The sequence below is a fragment of the Anas acuta genome, chromosome 1 (assembly GCF_963932015.1).
Source record: "Anas acuta chromosome 1, bAnaAcu1.1, whole genome shotgun sequence".
Lineage (NCBI taxonomy): Eukaryota > Metazoa > Chordata > Aves > Anseriformes > Anatidae > Anas > Anas acuta.
Genome location: NC_088979.1, coordinates 164,946,716 through 164,964,673, shown reverse-complemented (window position 1 = coordinate 164,964,673; position 17,958 = coordinate 164,946,716). Strand labels below are relative to the sequence as shown.

Here is a 17,958-nt window from a genome sequence, read left to right as displayed (position 1 = left end):
CCATAGGCTGGGTAACAGGAAGCTTTGAATCCTGCTTCCCCTCCATCCCCTCAATAATCAGCTCATTGAGGGGCATCAGAACACCAAGGTCCAGGTTTAGTTTTCAAAACAAAACAAAACAGAAAAAAAAAAATTACATCTTTCCCTTCACAACATTACCTCAGTCCAACATGGTCACCAAACCCGACAAGACATCTTATCAGTTTTTAATGGCATGCTATAGTTTACTTCCATATATAAAATTGCACCCAATAGTGAGATATCACTATCTTAACTACCAAGATAATATTAGCTGGAAGCAATTCGAGACGTGTCTCCCTGCCATGGCAGTTCAGTGCGCCCCCAAGCATCACGTTACATGCCAGGTTCCTTTGAAGGCCACTCACACACTTATCTCACAGCCTGGCACCCAGGCAAAGAATAAAACCCTCCCTCCCCTTCTGCATTGTGCAAATGGATCTGAGCAGTGATGGTTCAGGTGCCAGAGCCATAACAGACACGTCCCTGACGTCCTCATGGTCACGCTTCCCTCTCCTTGGGCACGTACGGTCTCTGACACATTTTCAAACACAGCACTGACACGTCAGAAGAAGGAAAAATGAACACATCGGTTTAGATTTCCTGCAGAAGTAGCTAGAAGAATATCTGGAGCTGTGTTTCCAACCACGAGTTATGCCAAAAGGGGCAACTGGAAAAATCTGGTGTCACACATTTTTACTCCTTTTCTGACTGAGAGCCCAGACTGAGTATTCAAAACCAGTGGTCAGAAATGCAAACCAAGGAAGTTCAGCAGATACACCACACTTATAACTAAGGGCTTTAAGTTTTAAAAGCTCTGATTTCTCTGTAAAGTCCCATAACAAGTATGTTTTCTTTGTTTTCCCTAAAAAAAAAATGCATGAAAAATCACGCATAATAGTAATTTCAATGAAAGCAGCAGGTTTGCAGAACCCCTTAGTCTCAAAACCACCTTGGCATGCACAACTTTTCCTGCAAGAAAGTATTTCCTTCCTGCGTTTTGCAGCCCCCAGCAGAATTCAGGGAGAGGTGAGCTGCCTTCTCCTCCTAACAATCACAGCTTGGGAAGAAATAAGATAAATGAGTAGTTCTCAATGCAATGCCATGTCTTACTTTCCCACGACAGCTTTTAGAAGCCTCTGACATTCATAAATTAAGCTTTTCATATCCAGATTATGTGAAATACACGTGGAATATGAAGTTATGATCTGATAACTCCAGGAATGATATTAACTTCAGAAATTCCAGATCAGAACCGAAAAGCCATTTGGGTATTTCAATGTCATTTATAAGCACCAAGTGTAAACCAACCAACAAGCTTGCCCGTCCAAGCCACCTACCCAAGACACACGTACAAGCATTCCAGTCACATCATGCAGAAATAAGCCACTCGCCCCCCCCCCCCCCCCCACGAGAAGAGCACCGTGCCAATACGTGCTATACAATGGGGCTGACTGTTTTCAGCTGGTGATAAGTATAATTAACCTTCATAACCCTGCCTGTGGCCTTGAACGTTGAAGCTGAATTCATCTTGAAAACCAATTAAAATGCTAAGCAGTCTATACTCTTTGGGACTAGAAAACGGCATAGTGCATTCAATAAAGAAAAGAAGAGCACAAGTGTCTCCTTAGCATTGAGGATTTGTTGATTAAGTAAAAATCATAATTCTTAACTAAATCGCTTTTTTTTCAATAACTGAAGAATTCTCCAGTTCTCTATTAAGACCCTGGAACATTTAAGGTTTACGAAGGGATTAATCTCTTCGATCCCAACACAACTCAAGTTTTAACAGAAAAAATAGGCATAGAAACAAAGGATAAAGATAAGTTGGGTGTGTTACACAGCTGGATTCTGCCCTCCTGTGCCCATCCATAATGACAGACACTGGCTGTATCAACACGGGCCAGCTCATGTGCCACAGTTCACGTGTGGAGTTTAACTTCATTCAGTCCCAGCAGGGTGCCCATGTTCATTCTCCCCTGCAGAACAAGTATCAACAAGGAAAGACATGTAAGATTTATGTTACTGAAATGACCTTTTCTAGGGCTGCTGTCTTGAAATTAGCAGAACAACTAGACAGGTAGATGGATCTGGAATTTAATTTTTCTGGCTGCTGCCTCCCAAGATAAGAAAAGCATGGAAAATCTTGGCCTACAATACTTAATCGCAAACTAAGGTTTCAGACAGACCTCGCAGCCAGCTAAAAGACTACGGATTGAAAGTGTTTTTTTCTTTTTTTAACTACGAAAGCGTATTTAAGAATGGTACAGTCTCCTTGGAGATCACCTCTGTAAATCCAACTAGCTTTAAAATAGTAAGAAATGCCTCAAGATCATAAGCAACCACCCATTTTCAAGACTATTTCTAAGAGCTGCAACATTCCTGTTTAGACACACAGTGTTCTGAGCTGGACAAAACCAGTTCTGAACTTTTAAAATATTTTATTGAATATTAGTGGTTTTTTTAATCTCATTGAGACAAAAGCGTTTTTAAGAACTTCACAATGGATATGATATATCCACTTACAAAATAAGGATAAATCATGTTGACTTGCCATTAACTTCAGAAGCTCATGGGTCTCTGACAGTAGGTTGGGTTTCTTTTTTGGGTTCTGTTGCAGCTGGGGCGATCAGTATGTTACTCCATTACCACATCATGGAATAATGAAGGGAACAGAAGATTACAGTCACATCCCTAACTAATGAAGGGAACAAAAGATTGCAGCACACCAACGTCCAGACACTTAACAGAGCATTTCAGAATACACACACCCTGAACAAGTGCTATTTTGCATGTCATAATACCAATACTTCCACGGATGGAGAGCAAAAGCACTCTAGCTTTGCTTGAGAACAAATTACTATCATCATTTCCTGCTTTCCACCCCTCCTGATTTGAGCTTTAAAATTATAAGATTTTAAGCCAAGTATGAAATTTTGCTTATTGAGTAACATCACAATTTTTCAATGCTATTCTGTATAAGAGGCTGCCGCATCATTTCAATGGAAGAAAAATCCGTGTATCTTTCTCGTTTCATGTTGCATCCATTCCTTCATGTTAATCATCATTATGATTTGCTCTGACACTAAAAAATTAATTCATGGTGTTGTTTCTTGTTTTGTTTTTAATTAAAACACTAGGTAGAACCATTACTTTTATTTATTTAACAGAAAGAAAAGCACATAAAGTGATGTCTGATTCTGCAATGAACCTGAGCTGCTCACCAACATTTTAAAGGTAATGCTCAGTTCTCACAGCAGAACTTCACAGTAGCTTTACAAGGTGTCTAAAAGTCTTCCCAGAATCATCTTCCAAAACTTTAATATCACATTAAAACCTATTCAAGCATTTAACCCTGATGAGGAGTGAGCTTGGTTGCTGTTACCTCAGACTACTATCGTACACAGTTGTGCTGTAGATGGCAGTGTTTTATACAGCTCACCTCTCCATCTTAACTTCAATAGTGCAATACAGAGAACGTACTGCAAGGTTGTTGCACGAATCTTCAGTTCAAGCACTTGCAGAACTTACCATCTGCAGTAAGCAGGTACACAAAATGCATCAATTTGAAAAGCAAAATCTGGGTCTCTTCCCAGCTGACTTGGTAAGGACCTTCACCTTAATTCTGATCAATCATAAACATTTTAAGTCAGTGCTGCTGAGAGAAGAACATCCTTCAAAACAGAGACCCACAAACTGTTCATGTGTATGGGATCGGACGTTTTACTTCAGCAGACCGAAATCACAACAAGCTTTCTGTACTAATTTAAATCCTCCATGTTTCCAGTTCCCCTGGAATCAGGGCGCAAACTTCCCATAAAACACTGGCCTGCACAGCACTTGAGTTTCACTCTGGGCTTTCCAGCTCTTTTCTTGAAGATGACCCTGGCCCATCAGCCCCAAGCTTTCCATGCAGAACTTCCCAGGAGTGACCACTGCTGTCTGCAAGTTGCCCTTGCCCACCTCACGACCCATATGGCACAAGCTCTGCAGTGTCAAAGAAGCAACAGAAGTCAATTTCATAATGGCTAGCAAAATGGATCAACCACCAGCCAGCCAATAGCTAAGGAACCACCTCAACAACAATTTCAGTGCTCCCCCAGCTAAAAACCTTCTGCTTGTCTGCATCCCAAACCCTGGAACAGGCCTCCCAGTGAGGTGGTTGATGCCCCGTGCCTGGCAGTGTTCGAGGGGCATTTGGGCAATGCCCTCAGTAATGTGCTTTAACCATTGTTTAGCCCTGAAGGGGTCAGGCAGTTATCTCAGGCTGGTCTCTGAAGGTCTCTTCTAACTGAACTATTCCATGTGAAAGAGAAGTATTTAAATGTTAGCTCAAAGAGGTTCTCTGAGGAGACCGAATATGCAAGCTTACCAAAATGCTCCCGTGTCAGAATTTATAACACACCATCACTTCCATTTCACATGAGAAAGGACAACCTGCTTCTCTTTAGATCAAAATTATTGTCATCTCTACTCAGCAAAACATTCGCAGGGAACTACAAGTGCAATGAGACATCAGGAATGGTGATGAAGGACGGGCAAAAGCCAAGACACAATAAAATACCATCCTTGTTAAGTCTGCAATCATGAAGTCCAAGGCTGCACTGGAGAACAGACTGATACAACTGCGTTCTGCCAGAGTATCAGCAGTAGGACTCCAGAAATGTTATTTTCTTGGCAAATATGTTTATGTCAATAGTAACCTCCCTGTGCATAATGCACACTGGGAGGAGCAGGGAATTACTGTCGTTGCTTGTACAGCTCACATTCGTAGTAATTTGGCTGGAGAGAAAGGGAGGGAGGGAGGAGGCACTTGCTGACACAAGCACCTCCACTGCAGCTTCTCCCACAGTGTTACACCAGCATGATCTCTGCAATACAAGTTAAGCTGCAAAGATTAAACAGCACAGAATTCAGGCAGAAACATTCAAAATCTCACAACAGCACAATACGCACGTATATTGCATGCACAAACCTTACATACACAGGTATTGTTCTCCAGAAGGTGATGAAAAGAAGGCAGAAGAATGCCACCAGGTGTCTGAGTTGCTAAGTCAGTAGGCCAGCAGCCAGGAAGAAAAACATATATAATATCACGTGCTTAACTGAAAGAAGAAAAAGGATGGTGCATGCATGGGCTTGAAGATAAAACTGCTATGGCCACGGATGATCTGAAGGAAGATAGGAAGACGTGGCAGTCGTGCATGGTGCCAAACAATGCGGTCATCAAAGCAGAAACCTGAGAACAAAGCTCAGAGGGAGAAAAGGCATTTAAGAGCGCCAGACAAATGTGACTGAAACAGTTAACAACACAGGGCAAGAGTCTGAATGATGGCTACAAGACAAACATGGAAAATAAAAAAAAAAAAAAAGGATTTTTTTTTTTTTAAATTAAGAACGTGAATTCCAAGCTCTCCTGACTCTGTAAGAAGGTGGAGAGCAAGTCCACAGAGCTGAAGCAGGCTTTTGTTCAAATAGGGATGGCAATAGCAACATGACATCACAAGAAGAGGGCAGATGCTGAGTTAAGTCAGCAAATTCTGTCTACTACACCCTAAAGTGAAAATATAAATGCCCCATTGTCTCTTCTCTCCTCCTTCAAGACTCAGGTCTTTTCTAGGACCCCTCACACTAGAGGAAATGGGGCCTGGGGCAAGGGGAGAATTCAGTGAAGGCTTTCAGACTGCAAGTTAAAACCCTGGTAACATCCACACACATTCCTTCCTTCCCTCAAGATGTTCTCCAACTTTTCATTAAGATCACACTTGCTCAGAAATTACTTCTCTGTTCTCTCAGATCTCACTACCCGGCCCGTTCAGCGCCAGCAGGCGGGGAGCAGGCTGCAGCAGGGTAGCTTATATCGAGTTACAAGTGAGGAAAACACCAGCTGCTCCCCGACAAGCACAAACAAACAAAACCAAACAAACCAAAAACCAGCAACACACCACAACAACGAAAACAAACCTCTCTTCCTTCCCTCCCACCAAGGGTTCACAGATAAAGGGGCAAATGCAAACATCACCTCTCTGAAGGCACAGAACTATATTCAGAAACGTGTTTTAGGAGCGAAGAGCTTGCTTCTCCAGCACTTCCCCCGACATCGTTCAGAATTATGAATCACAACAGATGCTACTCGTCCTTCGAGACAACCTAAACTTCTTGAGTCCGAACTTAAGACAGAAATATCATCTAAGGGAACAGTTTATATTTTATTCGCCTACAAGAAACTAACAGTAAAAAAATAAATCATGAAATGAAATTGACTGTTAATGCTGGAAGTGAAGGCATTTCTTTCAAAACCCTCCCTGATGTCTAGAATGAATAGCCTGGACTTCTAGACACTATATGTGGAGAGTGATGTCAAGGCTCTGTCACTCTAGCTTCTTCTTTCTCTACTGACCACCAGTACCGATGCTTTTGTACATGCTCTCTCCACAAAAGTTCTGCTGCCAGATGATATTCCACGTCCAGATTTTAAAAAGACAAAATTGAAAACTTACCATCTTTAGTCTGTGGTTGTCACAAACAACAGACAAACAAAAAAAATACTTTACCTAAGATGCAGCAACCCGTCATTTCCTAAGTTTAAAATTAAAACCAAAACTGAAAGACCCCAAGGTTCAAGAGCCCTAAGCCTCCCAGTCCTACCCAGCAATACCACGTGCTCATGGTGCTGCAGACAAGTCACAGGTCTTGTTCCAAAAGCAGAATACACCACCAGTAGCTTGATTTTTCCACTAGATCTTTAGTAACCTGATGAACAAGTTATCATTGCAAGTTGAAGAAGAGCCGATATATTAAAAAGATATTGTTTTTATCTATCCACAGCATGAGAACCACAAAGACTATAAGAATTTCAGAGGCATATGCAATTCTTGTACACGTGCTAAGAGGACAAAAGACTCCCCAGTTTATCATACAGCTCAGCTAGTGAACGGAGTTCAGAAATAAATAAATCCATGTAAAGGAACAAAGAAAAGTCACAATGAAAGAAGATAAGCAGAGAAAAACCTGCTATATCTATTTTTGAGCTTTCTGTTGGCAATGGAAGTCCTGTTCATAAGAGAATGGTAGTTAGAAAAACAATCTGTCAATCAGAAGAAAAAGTAACAAGCAGTTTTGTTCTTATTTTAATTGTACTTAATTTCATTAAAAATAAATATCATTTGATACTAAAACACAGTCAAAATTGTGTATAAAATATGTTCTGGCCACTTTTTTAATTACTTTATAAAAATAGCTATTTATACTCACTATAAGCTGCAGCATTTATTCATTACTTTATTACGCTTGAAAATAATAACCAGCTACCAGAGCTCTACTCTTCCTGTTGATATAAATCAAGCTCTGTTTGGGAAGAACGTAGAAATCCATGATAAGATATACAAGGACAACTTTCAAAAGTTCACTGAAGAAAAATATTGTCCGGGTGCCAAAACCAGGAAAAACGCACTAAGGCTTGTTTTAATTCAACGTAAACATGGCTCTTAAAAGCAAAGCAGCACAATTTGTAACCTAACAGCTGAAATGGCAGTGACCAAAGCAGAGGCCTTCTACAAATAAAAAAAACAAACAAACAAACACCTTGCACACACCACAGGGCTCCCTGCCTTACACCTCCTGGCTTACAGAAAGCCTGGCCTCCTGTTCCCAGCTGAGCATCAAACGGCGCTGGTGACATTGAGAGGAACGGACCATTAGGCTGAAATGGAAATATTCTTGATGTTCATAGAGGAGAATATCAAGCATTGCTCTTTAAAGCACTGTAATAAACGAGTACCATCCACTGCAAGTAGCTGACACGATACAGACCTGTCTGTTCACACTCTCAGATCTATTTTCAGCAGTTTTTCCCTCATTTTACAGGGCAGCTCCTCACGCTGTTTTCTGTCTTGATTAGCAAGCATAAGCTTAATGCTCAGAGCTTCTGTACCTCGGCAAGGCTTTCGCTTTTCATGGAAGGAGAGCCTTTCTCAAAGGAGGGCAATTCTTTCTGGTTGACAATTTTGAAAACCTGTCTTAAAACTTCTCCTTACACTCAGTAGTTTGTGCATTATTCAAAGAGACAGAATCTGCATTTTGCTGTTAAATATCAGAGCCCTTAAAAGAGTTTCTATTGCTGGCATGTTAACGTAGCTGTTTGCATTACGATTTGTCCACTCTCTTCTCATGGCAGCACAAGTCAGGGACAGCTCAGTGTAACCACAATCCTATTTGCAAGTGAGAACCAGGGTGCTGGCTTTACAAACACCACGCAGCAAATCTTCACAGCTATGGAAGTACAGGGTCCTTAATTTGGCTTACAAAACAAGATTCAAATATTAGCTTATTGCCTTCTCTCTACAATCACAGAGACTGCATTTTTTTTTTTTTAATTACTGATGAGAATTTCATTTGATCACAAAAGAAACATCACAAAATGGTAATTTCAGTACAGGAGAAACATACTGTTACGTGAATCTCTCAGCCTCTACCTGGCCAAAATAGCCAATCTAGTAAAATCTTTAGTAGAATAATTGAAGCCAGAATTACTGGCTTGGAATTGCCACTTTTCATATACTGTGCAAACTCAATTTAGGAAAGCTTTTTAAAGAGACACTAATCAAAGCAACGAGTTATCTTCAAAGCCTACAATTTGCATCTTCGGGATTATATAAAGTTGCTTTGCGTATCCATACAAAAGCCTCTTTTTCTAAAGGAGCCTGCAAATAATATGAAGGACTTCGGGTCACATTAACCCTTACAATTGCGTTAGCTTCAAGCCCTACCTAGCTGTGATCTCCAACTTGATGACGGTCAGCTAGCTGTTCAACGAAAGTTATCTGCTTCTAGTATTACTAGTACAGCTCTTTTACACATGCTCCACAGGCCCTGCCTGTATCACCTGCAGACAGCAGGTACCACTGGCTTTATACCACCTGCAAGTATAAAACTAAAATAAATAAATAAATAAATAAGAATCCACCACCTAACCAAAACACCAGAACCATGCTGTGACAAAAAAAATTATCCTCCCACCCCAAACTAGCAGCCCTCCACAGCGTCTGAGCTATCAAGAAGGAACACAAGGTTATGATCATGCCCCCTTCTAAAACTATTATCTTCTGTAGAAAGCTAAAGCTTTGATTAGTCATACGGTGCCCAGAGTTGCGAGGAATGAGACAGAAAATTCCCTGCAGCAAGTTAACCACGATCTGTGCAGGAGACCAAGGCAGGAGAAAGATGACAAGGAATCAAGGAAATCAGAGCGGGCAGTTTAGCTGGAGTTGCAGAAAAAAAGTAGGCAGGTTGTATATGACAAGAAAAAACAATCCCAGATGTCCTTTCCTCAATAAACTAACATGTGGAAGGTCCTCACCATCTCTCTCAGGCAGCGCAGAAGAGAAGAAAACAGGCCACTTTGACTCTGGACAGGGAAGGTCCAGCAGGTGTATGCACATCTGCTCTTCAGGAAAGCTGTATGAGTCTTTTTGACTTCTAAGAGGTAAGTGATGAGCATGTTACACCCAGCTCAGGTACCTCCCATGTCAGCCACTTGCAGCACAGTCAGGCACAGTCAGAGTAAGCTCACCCTACACGCTGCTGCAGTAAGGATTTTACAGCCTTGCTCAATCCTCCCTCTTCCTGCTCCTGCGTCGCTTTATCTTTCCTAGCTGCTCCAGCTAGAAAATAACACAATCAGAAAAAAAGCAGTGATACTGCAGAGAAGCACAGAGCACTGTGAGCTCTCCCCATAACAAAATCAAACAGCAGAAGAGCACGTCCTATTCCGAGACCACTGTCTGGAGAACTGGAAGACACCTAAGTCTGAGCATTAGTATTGATCCTGAAATTTCTTCCCGAGGACCTTGATCTTGGCTCCCCCATACAAGATCTAAATTCGACTCCTGATGCACAGACCCCTCTCTTCCCTTCCCAAAGGTTTTCTATATTGAATTCTGCTGGCAGACGACCGGTTACTCAATTTTATAGCTCAAAATGGCAAAATGAAACATTTTCAAAATTTAGATAAAACCTGGCAAGCTATACTTAGGACAAAGGTTGGCTTTATAATGCATGCAACAATCCCAGAGGCTGGTCAAAGCCAAATTATTACAGCATCTGCCCCAGGTTTGCAATGCAAAGGCCATTAATGGTGTGGCTGATGTGCAGTACCTCACCGCCTCAATGCCAGCTAGAAGGGGACCGAGCAGTCAGAAACCCTCAGCTCACACCAAGGCGAAGCCCATGTCCATAAAACTGTTCCGATTTTCCCTTCCCAATCACACGAGCTACTATTTGAGTCTTTGACAAGTCGTGTTTGGTTTACGTTTCAATTTATTTTTCCTTTTAATTTCACTTCAGCTACTACACAAACTTTGTTTCATCTAGACTTGGATCAAGCACACCAGTAATAACTCAAAGATCAGTGATAATGTTTGCTGAACAGCAGGAGGTGTGGCACTTGTCTTCAGTTCTTGTCATTTTCATCACACTAATAATTCACCTCAGGGCTACTCCTGTATTTTTAGGACTAGTATATCAGGAAAAGATAAAACTTCCCTTAGGTACCATTCTCATACATCATCCTAATGCCCTTGGATACTTTATTTACATGTGGACTATGCCTTAATAAAAATCAGTGTTTTTCAAGTATTTAAAGTACATATACTTTTTTTTTTAAGTTAGTCTTGTAGATAATAAAAAACAAACATTGAATCTTGAGTGCCCAATAATCCCTCAAAGAGCAGAACAGCAGCTTTTAAGACTTGTAGAAAAACATGGCAATACTGCACAAGTCTTTTACCCCCAAGCAGCTCAACTAATGGATTTGGAGAATGCTTTGTGGGAGAAAGACTGCACCTCTGCCCCTCCCATTAAATGGCACTAATAACCTAATTTATTTTTCACTGTCTTGTGAAAAATTAAGGCAGCGCAACTCCATTTTTCATATAAGCCAAGAGCTTACTCAAAAAAAGAGCAGTTAATTATCAAACTTTGCCATTACAAGGCAGGACATCAAGCAAAACCATTCCTTCCTGAGTAGCACCTGGGTGCACATGCCCACTGCTTGGGGCAGACTATGCTACACTAAGGGATTTGCTGCAGTGATGTCTGTCATATATTGAAGTCAGGAACTTCAGCAGGCCCCTACTAGGTAAATTCATTGCTATCTTCTGGTGTTCTAACTTAGGACCAATCTAGCTCAATGCTTTTGAAGTCTCCTTAAGAAAAAGTAAGACAAAAAGCCACATTTCACACTCTAGGAATTTAATTCTTTACTGGAACGATTTTCTGGTACGTTATTTTCATCCAAAAAACCTACGCAAAACAAATCACAACAGGTTTTTTGGCCAGACAACAGAAATAAACTTAGCCCCGTTTTGCTTGCTTTTTTTTTGTTGCTTTGCTTGTTGTTTTTAATTACACAGGCTGTAATCAATTGAAGTTGACTGAACTGACTACAGTGAAATATTAAAAACTATCAGAATGTCCTTGGAGAGCTGGATTTATTTTTTATAATAAACTAAGCTGAGTTATTTGAATACATATTTATAGTTCATTCATTACACGCACTATTCATGCAGATACTTTAATTAACATAACGCAACGTTATGAAGCGTACTGTGGGGTTGGGAAAAAAATAGCAGAGGCAAGTTTTCTAAAACATGGAAATACTGAGCTCCTACAGTAGCAAAATTGAAGCTCAAGGCAAATGGATTCAGGGTATTACATCAAAATCCGCACAGGAGCAGCACCAACAAACAGGTACAAAATAGGCCAGTGGAGATAAATTGAGAGCTGTTTCACAAGCTAATTTTTCTCACTTGTCACAGCTTTTTTTTTTTTTTCTTTTTGCTGAGCACTCCAGAAGACAACTGCTTTGAAGATTTTACAGCTAATGTACTGCTTTATAAAACATGTGCCAACAGCAAAAAAACAGCCTTGGAAAGAGTGTCAGAACATAGTTTGGATTTGGACTATATGTCATGCATGCCAGTTGTCCAACACATAAAATACATGGTAAAAAGGTAAAAAACTTAAAACTGTGATTTTTTTTTTTTTTTTTTTTGCTATACTCCAAAAGCTGTCTCTGCTGTCGACAATAAGCTCCACCACCCAGTTTTCTACAGAAGTTCGTTTAGCAATGGAAATATATTACGTAGATGCATCTTGCACAGCTTCTACAGAGATTATAACCCTTGGAGAGCGTGTGGCAGAGCAGAAGCCACCCTGGCACAGCCTTTCCTTCTTTGTACTGAAGCTCTATGGCTCTGTAAGAATACTACAGTATAAAAGAGAGTTTAAAATGTATAATTTAGAGCACAGAGCAGGTGACTTCTTCCAGAAAGTGAATTTGTACATCTACCTACTGAGGGGAAGAGAGGTCTAGTTTCCAAGGCGCCTGGCTGACTTCGCAGGCTCTCTGCAGCTGGACAAGGCTGCAGCATGACAAAAAACTTTCCCCACTCCACCCATGAAGGGGCCTAGCCATTACACTGAGCTCGGATGCCACCTGTAAAGCCAGGGAGCCAGGGCTGAGTAAAGCACACACACACGTGTAGCTTTGATGCAGCTGGAGCGTGGAAGGCAGCACAGACAAGGAGCAGACACCGCTGCCATCCTCCCATGCGAGCAGCACGCTCATCATCTGACCCCGTCTGCAGGCACAATGGGACACTCTAAAAGGGACAAAAAGCACAGTGAATCCATTAAGCAAATGAGTTGCCTCCATTTTGTGCTACATCTGAGGGTATTGATGAGTGGGAAGAAAAACTTAAATGGTGGGCACTTTAGAGTCCGGCCCAAGTAACATACCTTACCTTCTGGCCATTGCACAGTAATATATTTGTTTCGACCAATACATTTTCTGTGCATTATGTAGTTGATTGCGCTGCTCTAGAGGGATATCTAAACTGGCTCAGTTCTCAGCAGGACACCAATAAACTAATTCTTGTGATGGCTTCCCACTGGAAAAATACCAAGAGAAACATCACGAGAGCTCCTGGTAATTCAAAGGAAACTCCTTACATAACGGAGCTCTTATCGGGCACAGGTAATGTCACGCAAGTAAGGAGAGCGGCCGTCTCCTAGGGGCACATTAAATATTTGTTTTCAGGCTGCAGCCACACTTAGAGTAGTTCTCCAATGACAAATAATGGGAAACCCACTCCCCTGGTACAGCATAGCACCACAATTTTTGAATCCCACAGTTGCAAAACACAGAACTGCAGCTTGGGCAGCCAAACCGTCTCAATGCCTGCAGGATGTCCCATCTATCCCTCCTGTGCTTAAGAGCTGCACCTGCTTTATGAAGGGTACAGGCTCACTGCCACCCAGACACCTGCACGGCCAAGGAGGCCTAGCAGTAACATCCACCAGCTCCCTCAGCACTCGTGGGTGCACCTCATAGGGGCCCTTGGATTTGGGAGTGTCGGGTTTGCCTAAAGGACCTGACGTCCCTGACCAGATGTAATTCTTCTTTGCACCCCCAAGTGCTCTGACAACATTCCCATATTCCCCCCAAGCAGATTTTTCCATTTCCTAACTACAAGAGGGAAGCTGAGCACTCAGGTAAGCGAGTTCCTTAACTCGGTGCCACTTGATGAACACCTAATCACAGACTTAGAGCATCATCACACGCTTCTGTGAACGTGCACAGACTGCAGGAATGTACGACCTGAATGTGTTAACCAGAGCATGAGATCACTCGGCGCAATACTTGAGCAAACTCTGCCCGTGCTTCACCCAGAGGACTCGCTTCACCTGTGGAAGCATCCTTTTTACTACGTCTTAACAGTAATTAGAAAAAAAATTCCCCATAAAATCTCAAGCGAAGGAACCTGCCACGTACCTGCCAAAAACTGTTTCACAACTCTCAAAATGAATCATTTCTGCTTTAGCACGCAGCCAAGAGCCTTCAATAATTTATGAATTAGCCAGCCACCAAACCTGCATTTACCACACAAATCTCCCATTAATAACACTCCCACTACTTCACATCATCAAGTTTTGACTAATGTGCTGTTTGCCTCAACTCTCCAAATCATCTATAAAAATACAACACCTAAGGAACACCTCTTTGTGGAAAACATGCCAGCTGGTGAGATGAGGCACTGTACGGGTATTTAGAGAAAAGCCGACTGTACACGGGACAAACCCCGTGTTGGAATGATGTTTCTGCTGTTTGAAGAGTCAGGTAAATCATTTACAAGCTTTGTTGCTTTGGGGGAGGGGAGAGGGCAGGGTGGAGAGAAGTTAAAAACGCTATTTAATTTACTAAATCTATTCCTGATAAAAAGATAAGTAAAGCCCAAGCCACAAACAAGTATCCTCTTTGGTTTATTGACCACCAGCTTACTATCGGTTTCAGACAAATGAATATTAAAACTAATGCATAATTCCTTAAATAGACAATGATGAAAAAATTACCTACAATGCACATCTCCCTAAGTTGTGTTACAACACTGACTTTGATTTAAAAATATATTTTTTTTTCCATGGGTTTAATGATGACCAATATAGTTCCCCTCCCAAACCCAAGGCTTTTAAAAAGCAACCTTCTGGTCTTCAAGATATCGTGGCTTCTATCAGCAGGCAAGGAAAAGGTAACTCTGAAAGAAGCAAGCTGCCTTCCCTCATCTCAGCAGAATAGTCGTATTACCATCTTTTGCAGTACTTCAATACAAACACTGGGTGACAGGACTATTGCACTGAAAAAACGTGTGAACATGCAGATAGGGCATGAACTAACCCAAGCTTAGATGCTGCAAGAACACTAAAACGAGATATGAAGGGGAACAGTTGAATGAAAAAACAGAGGAAGATCGGATACGCACACTCCAGCATCGTGTCAAAGTCACTGCAAACTTAGGAGCTTTCAGAGAGACAGATGTAACATTTTTACTGGCTGAAGGACCAATATTGCACACTGAGGGAAAAAGCTAACGGAGCTAAAACTCACATCTACAACCAAGGGTGTGAGGAAAATGAGGATTATTTATTCATCTTGGACCATAAGTAAAAGCTACTTCTTCAAAACGAAAATCTCGTTTCCCAAATGCCTCTTACCATCTGTCAAACACTTTTAGCTGCTCTCAAGAGGCTTTTTATGCTACCATATACATTACATCTGCAACAGATTTTCTTGTTGTAGAGTACAGATGGAATAAAACATTGTTTTACAACAAACACAGCAAAACACTGCATGGGACTTTGACTGTGTGCAATCCAGAACCAGCCACGCCGAACAGAACCCTTCTGACTAACATCCAACCCTTCTGCTAATCAGCGCCCTATTACAACAACTGTTTCCTAAACACTGCTCAGTTCACAGGGTTCAACACCTGACCTCTAAAAGGAAAGCACGCATGCAATGGCAATCCTCAAAACACTAAGCTCCGTCAACTCAACAGTACGAAATTATAAAAATGAATTGGCTGAGACAAACCAGTTGGAAAGCGCGCGACTTGCTGTTACCATGAGCTGGCCAAGTGTTTCTTTAAGATAAAGCCACGAGGAGCTGCTGCTATTCTGCTTCAACTGATGGAGTTTGAGGCAGAGAAACCATGTCCTTGAGCAAAAGTAAATTTAATAAAAAACGCGTCCAAAATTATGCAGATTGTACAAGCTTGGGGTCAAAGTAAGCGCACAAAGTAACAACATATTGTCTCTACTAATTCTTAATATTGTAAATGTTATTTTTTCAAAGGAAACAACTTACTTTTTGTACTTTCTGGTTATAATTTAGACCTTCTGACACCTAAAAAACTTGCAGAAGCCATGCTAGTCTCAACATCTGCTCAAACATTTTCCAGGGAAGTTCCAAGAGTGACACAAGGCCTGCTGTGCTGCTCCAGCTGTAAGCTGAGCTCCACTCCTCATTGTGTATTAGTGGAGAGCTGTCAGCAGCAGAGGGAAGGAGGCAAACCCCGGGCAGGCTGAAGTTAAACAGAAAGGTTATCAACTTCAACCACAACACAAGACAACAGAAAAAGAAATTGCTCGAGCAAAATCCAGAAGCAGCCCTCTAAAAGAAACTGAAGCCTGTGGAAGAACTTTCCCCCTTCACCAAGACTGTGCCCATCACCTCCTGCATCTCAAACAGAGGCACTGCTGAACCATGCAGCTGTCAACTACAGGTTATAACAAAAGCTAACCGAACGGGCTGTTTAACAAAGTAGAAAAGCTTTATTAATTTGACATCAGCACAAACACGGAATGGGAAAGGAGGGGAAAAACGACTGCACCGTTCACTTAGTGCAGAGCTGCTCGACATCTAGCAGCTGTACTTCTTACTTCCTCAGCAGTGTGCCGAAACAGCCTAGGTGAAGAACCACGGTATTGCGTTTCCTGTCATGACAGGGACTGCGCAAGTACCTGCCACAAAAACCTCTCAGCTGTTCCCCGTCTCTTCAGCAGCACATCTGCCACGCAAGCGGGATCTGCGTTAACGGCGTAGCATATTAAAAGCTACAAGTTACCTGACCAAGATTTCCGCATTACAGTTTGGGGAATGCCATCAAACTTTGGTGTTTGCAGGGCTTCTGTTACACTGAACACAACTGAAGAAACCCCGCGCTCTGAGGCAGGCAGACTACCCGGTTTCCTCACTGTTTCTTCACTGAAGGTCCCTTCACGTTTCCTTTACAGTTCTCTCGTTTGCTGAGCACTACACGATGCTATTCTGCTTTTAATCACAGACCTGATTACCTCAGAGCTTGATGCAGGCTCGTAAAAAAACGCTGCCTGGCCCACCCGGGAGCTTCAGCCCCGCGATGCCGTGCCCCTTCTGCAACAAATTCATCTTCTGCTCCCCAACAAAAGGCCAAGGGACCAGCACCAGAAAGCACCGAGCCCCCTAGCAGGCTTCTCGGTCACTTGGACATGACATTTACAGCCTGTGGGCACATCTCCCACTAACCCCAGCCTTTCGGTTTCCTCGGGAGCGACACCGGGAGCACGCAGCGGGACCACTGCCGGTCCTGACCCCATTCCCTGCCCCGGCCCCGCATTTTGCTCCTGCAGCAGCACAAACTGCTCCTCGCCTCTACAAGTTACGGAGCCTGAGCACCGCGGGGAACCCCAGCAGCGCATCTGGGGCGCCCCGGGGCTGGCAGCCGATGGCCATTTTCTGAAGGCGCCGCGTTGGGGCGATTTCAGGGGAAAGCGGGCTTCAGAGGCGCTCTGCCCCTTACATATGTCTGGGGGAGGGAAAAAGGGGTCTGTCCGGCACGGCTCCTGCACGCTGCGGCGCGGCAAACCCGCTCGTTTCATTTTATTTATTTATTTTTTTCCCCCAAAATTTCCCCAATCGGGTCGGTACCGAACGCGAGTTACCGCCCCGCTGCCCAAGCCTCGCCCCTCGCCCCCCGCACCCCGCTCACCGCTCACCTCGCCTGCACCCTCCGGCGAAGCGGCTCGGCTCGGCTCGGCTCGGCTCAGCCCGGCCCGCTGCGAGCAGAGCGGCGCCGTACCCGTGCCCGTGCCCGCGCCCCTTCCCCTCCCACCCCCGTGCTCGTCCTCGTGCTCGTGCTCGTGCTCGTGCTCGTCCCCGTCCCCGGCGCGGCCCCGCCCCACCGCTCCCCGGCCGCGCGCGCGCACGCGTAGGCGCGCACCCCGCTCCCCGGTCGCCGCTTGATCCCCTCATCCGCCGCCGCCAGCGGGCGGGGGCGAGCGCAGGCCCGCCCCGCCCCGTCACGGGGCTGCCGGCGGAGGGCCCGCCCCGCGGCTGAGGGCGCCGTGAGGGGCTGGATCCGCGTTTGTTTTTAAAAAAAGTCGCACAGAACCATTAAGGTTGGCAAAGACCTCCAAAATCATCTGGTCCAACCGTCCCCTACCACCAACGTCACCCCCTAAACCATGTCCCCAAGCACCACATCCAACCTTGCCTTGAGCACCCCCAGGGACGGTGACTCCACCGCCTCCCTGGGCAGCCCGTCCCAGTGCCTAATTACTCTT

The 17,958-nt window shown here is 43.5% G+C and overlaps 1 protein-coding gene across 4 annotated transcripts in view; it reads right to left on the bottom strand.

The window, feature by feature from the left end:
• OSBPL8 (oxysterol binding protein like 8) overlaps nt 1-17,530 on the bottom strand; it is an 89,098-nt gene extending 71,568 nt beyond the window's left edge. For 2 of the 4 annotated variants that reach the window (XM_068669133.1, XM_068669134.1), the window contains exon 1: nt 17,392-17,530. The gene's annotated coding sequence lies outside the window, so the exon portion shown is untranslated. The remainder of the gene's footprint in view (nt 1-17,391) is intronic. The other 2 variants (XM_068669136.1, XM_068669137.1) reach the window with 2 other exon arrangements.
• Between the last annotated feature and the right edge of the window lie 428 nt (nt 17,531-17,958).